Source organism: Echinops telfairi, unplaced genomic scaffold (assembly GCF_000313985.2).
Source record: "Echinops telfairi isolate 266 unplaced genomic scaffold, ASM31398v2 ScPeMD7_38;HRSCAF=143, whole genome shotgun sequence".
Lineage (NCBI taxonomy): Eukaryota > Metazoa > Chordata > Mammalia > Afrosoricida > Tenrecidae > Echinops > Echinops telfairi.
The window spans coordinates 20279-25714 of NW_022103936.1; positions in this window are offsets into that span (position 1 = coordinate 20279).

The following is a 5436-nucleotide window of genomic DNA, read 5'->3' on the forward strand; positions in this document are numbered from 1 at the left end:
TTCATCTATTAATTTCAGAAGGTATATTAATCAAAGTTATTAAGAACCAACCTATATACCACCATAATTTATGTTAAGCATTTAAACTCATCCATTAGACTTTTGGCATGAACAGCTTCATATATATATAATATTGTTCTCAGTTGAAAATTACACAATATTAATTTAATGGAAATCTCAATTGAAAATGTGTTTTATAGAAATTAGCACCATTGTGGGTAATCATTTTTAGAATAATTAGCAATTTGTATAATTTCACATTTTGAAACACTTCCTATTAATCTGACTGATTTGGGATTCTGAGAATCATTAAGATTATTGAGCTCCATAGGCCACTTTTATGTATAAAACTTCAGTTGGTGATAGTTTCTAATGCTGTTATGTTCATCTTCGTAATATGAGCAGCAGTCTCAACTGCTGACTAAATGTGACAAGGTCTGAACAGTAATTTTGTTCATATTACCAGTAATAGGCACTGTTTATTACGGTAACATGACTTATAAAGTAGGAGAATAAGGCGTGCCATCTCTTGCTCCCAGGAATGCTGTTGGGCTCAGCTCTGGTAGCCCACTTGATTTATACTATTAAGTTTAAGTGTAGTTACAAGTCTTTGATCAGATCTCCCTCATGTGAACCCACTAAGTGCAGGGTTTGGGTGCAGGTCCTGTCATGCAGTTAGAGAAGAAGGTTGATGCTATTCTTCACTTGTTACATGAGGAAATAAGATTTATAGAGAAAGTTGCTTATCATATTGCCATAGATAGTAAATTGTTATGTGAGAATATTAAGATGATTCTATGTAATCAAGAGTCAGTGTTATTTTCCTACAGAGTGAAAACATGAATGAATATTACTTTTATTATGCTGCTTGTATTAGCCATAAAACCACCAATATTACTATGGTAAACATCTCAATCTAGTCATTTACTTTTATTTGAAATATTCCAGAGTTATCAATCATTAACTTTATTCCACTAACATTTTGATGCCCCCTCATGTATAATTTAGTATAATTTGGCATACAGTCACTTCATATGGCCCTTCATGCCATAATCCCTTATACAATGTATTATAAATTCTAGCCTCCATGCCTGTGCCTATAACCCCATTTTAAAGGGAATTCTCTGCTGTGCTAGCAGACAGGATTAAGGTGGAATAAAGTCCTTACTTTACTAAAGAAAATTCACTGCTAATGAGTGAATGCCTATGCAGACTCATAGCAACCCTATAGGACAGGGCAGAAGTGCCCCTATGGATTTCTGAGACTATAACTCTTTATGGGAGTAAAAAGCCTTGTCTTCTCTCTCAGAGGAGCTTGTAGTTTCTAACTGCTGACCTTGCAGATTGCAACTCAATGTGTAAATACTGTGCCATCAGGGCTCATTCCATCTTACTAGAGCAGTAGTTCTCAGTGTGTGGGTCATGATCCCTTTGGGGGGGTGGAATGATGCTTTCACAGGGGTTGCCCAATTCATAACAGTAGCACAATTAAAGTTATGTAGTAGCAGCGAATGTAATTTTATAGTTGGGGGTCATCACAACACGAGGAACTGTATTAAAGGTTCGCGGCATTAGGAAGGTTGAGAACCACTGCCTTAGAGGTATATTCTGCTGAAAGACACAAAACACACCTCCATCAAAACCATTCCTTTGGATGGAAGATCTATCTCAAGCACATAGAGAAATCCCAAGAGCCACTGGAACTAGAACATGCTCAAAACCTATGAAGTGGTGGAGGACAAGACCAGAGGACCAGAGGCTGTGGCACAGAGAGCATGGGGCAGAGCAATGGACCCAGGCCAAGATCAGAAACTGAGGCAGGAGCTCATGAAGCAGAGCAGAGGAGCAGTGTGGAGACTGCGACTGTGAAGTAGAGCAGTTGGCGGGGGCCGGGGGTAGTGGTGGTGGTTGTGGCTGCTTCCAGGCCCAAGGAGACAGAAGCCAAGGACCACATGGCTGAGAGGTCAAATAGAGACTTGACTGTTGTCTAAGGTGAGTCACTGATGTGGATCAATGACTGTATCCCGTTGTTTACTGATCCTGTCTTGTGATCATCTGTTAATGCCCTTCTCTAATAAGCCTCTGTTAACTGTGAACTTTGTCTGTGAGTTCTGTGTGGCCAATGCAATGAATTACCAAACCCAATATAGCAGTAGAGTGTTATGCAAGGAGCTGTTTGTGTCAGAAGAGGTAAAGAAAGATGGAGAATAGAGGCATGTCTGACTTCTCTGTCATGCTAATAAGGGACTTAGAAAAAGTTAAATATGGTCCCCTCCTCATCATTTTTCTAAAAATACTTAATGGGCAAAACATTATCTTTTCTCATTTCTTGAATTAGAGAGAAGCAGGATATTAGAAATTAATTTGGGTGGTATTTACATTTATTTTTAATAAAAGGTGACTCTTTTTCTAAAAGAAGATGACTATTCCCTATCCCCGGTGGTGTAGTGGCTTACACTTTGGACTGCTAACAGCAGTTCGAAAGCACCACTCACTCCTGAGAAAAGATGAGACTTTCTACTCTCATAGTTTAAGTCACAGAAACCCACAGGGACAGTTCTACCCTGTCCTATAGGCTTACTAAGAGTCAGAATTGACTTTGTGGCTGTGAATTGGTTTTTTATAGATTTGGTACTCATTGTAAATTACTATTGTGATGCTGTTAGGTTAGTATCTAGCACATGGAAAGTGTTCAATGAGGCTTAATCAATATTACTATAGTTGACTGATGGCACAGTGGGCTAAACTTTGGGCTGCTTACCACAAGATCTGCAGTTTCAATCAACCAGCTGCTCTAAGAGAAAAAGAAGAGACCGCCCACTCCCATAAAGTTTTATTCTTCAAAACCCTATGGAACAATTTCCACTCTGTCTTATAGGCTATCTATAAGTTGGAATTAACTTGATGGATTTGGGGGTAAGATCCTATTATTGTGATTGTTTTATTACCAGAGCTAGGCAATAATGTATGATTTAATAAACAAAATATGATTAAGATAGTGCTCACTCTCTGTAAATTCACACCAGGGATGTATTTTCAAGTAAATGGCTTGTTGTTGCTGTTAGGTGTCATTGAGTTGGTTCTGACTCATAACAACTCAATGTCCAACAGAATGAAACACTGGCCAGCCCTGCACTGCTCCTGCACTTGTCGTCATGTTTGAGCCCATCATTTTGACCACTGTGTAAATTATCTTGTCAAGGGCAGCAAATCATTTTCAAAACATCATTTCTGCATTTCTAAATATCACTACATAACTGTGGTGGAAGTTGAGGTGGGGAACCAAGCAGAATACATTCTTCTGGTCCATGTCTAGTTTTTCATTTATAATCATCCAGTCAGTAGGAACTGGAATTGCTGCCTATGGTAAACTAAAACCTTTTAATATATTGCTATGCTATTTTCACACACCCTACAGTAAAGCGTTCTCTACCTCTGAACTTTTGTCTATTATCTCGAGCCTTTTTACAATTCCATAGAAAAATGTGCAAAATATCTGAGAAGCATAAATGTCAATTACAAACATTTAGGGGGTGATCAATCCCGTAGATCCAGAGTGTAATTGTTAGTGAGAAAAATTATAGGCATTGGAGCTGTATCCAGAATACTTCTGGAGTTGACAGTTTGTAGACATTTGATTTCTGACATAACCAGCCCCCTTTACGAAAGTTTGAAATATTAACATGTTAGGTAGGAAGGCCTCTGGCATTTGCAGCCAAAGTTTAATACTTTGCATAATTTTCAGGAGCAGCAATTTTTAGAAAGCTATGACCCACTCCTCTGCATTTCTAATGCTGAGACACAAAGAAGAAGAAATGTGGTTTATATATCAACAGACATGGATTTGACGACTAATTGGAGGTCAGGAACGAGGGTAGAAATAAGTAGAAGGGAGGGAGTAGGTGGGGACAAAAATATGAAGAGGTTAACGCACACACAACATTTTAAAATTAAAAATAAAAATTGCTTCCTGAATTAAAAAAAACTCTAGATTCCTTAGCTCTCGGGTCTAAATATTAGTTTGAGTAGTTAAAAAAGAGGAAAACTGTAAATGAAGTAGACTTGGAGTCTTTAGCGACATATAAGTTCATTTCAAACATATTAAAAAAATGCTGGGACACAGGAACTGAGTCTGGGGCCTCCAGAGACAAATGTTAATGCCCAACAGTGAGAAATGCCATTTATTATTTCTAATATTTTGGCATATTCTCTTTATACAGAATTGAAATAGAACTTCAAGGTTACAACTGGACCCTAAGGGGGAAAATATTACCATGAATGACTATGCATGGATAGTAAAAAATAATAACTATCATTTATTAAACTTCGGTCACACAGATTGTAATCAAATCTCTTAAATGAAGTTGGGAAAGAGAGGAATCATAAAGGGGAAGATTTAACTGGTTTGCAGGAAGTAGCAGGGCTGACAGGAGCCTGGGGCCTAGGAACTACATTCCCTGGACCATCAGAAAGGAATTCTTCAAGGAGGACTAAGTAGCACGAGTTCCTCTCTTCATGCCAACGGGAAGAGTTCAGCCCAGGCCTGATGTGGCCCATTTCTGCAGTTGACACACAGTTTAACTGCTTGTTTTTAAAAGTGGGCATCACTATGTGAGAAGTTACCACCAGAATGATGTCCTCCCCTGTGCCAACACATGTACACCAGCTTTCTTAGGCTCCACTGGAAGCCTGGGCCCCATCTCAGGAGGAGAAAACCTGAGCAAACAGTGGCATTAGCCCTGAGCAAAAGAAAGCATGAGCAGTCAAAAGATCCTTCAGGAAGTCCTAGGGCCTGTCAGTCTGGCAAAGGCCGAATGGAAAACTCTGTAGGGGAGAAGGAAGAGGAGGAAGAGCCTGGTAAATGTAAATCATCTCAGAAATGTCCTCCCTTTCAGAGAAAAAAACTGGAGGAGCAAAGACCCTGGAAAAAATATATATATCCTGTTATCCTAAACTCATATATAAATCTGTCATGCAGACAATTGTATTGTTAATGTGATATCCAGACATTATTGCTTAATGCTACAGCCATCTGTGAATCCCTTGTGAAGAAATGTATTAAATACTAACTTTTAAACTGACATGCCAATTACATACCCTTGTTTCCTGCAGTTGGCAGAAGTGACTTGTGTGGTCTCAAGTATTCATGAGCGGCTTTGACAGAGATTTGTAATTTTATAGAGGTGTGAATTTGATTTACACAAACTGGAGTTGTGGTAACAAGTCACTGAGTCTAGACTACACTTTTATTTGCCCATCTAAATGTTTTTCTGTCTGTAATCCTCTTATAATGATGAGCCAACATCAGCTGCCAGTGACGAGAGTTAGTAATTTTTATCATCAAGCTCAGGTAAGCATTCAGATGACTGTGGCCCTAACTGACTTAGGATTGCAACCTTTATGAGAAACCCTCACATTTTTTAAAACTTTTTTTTT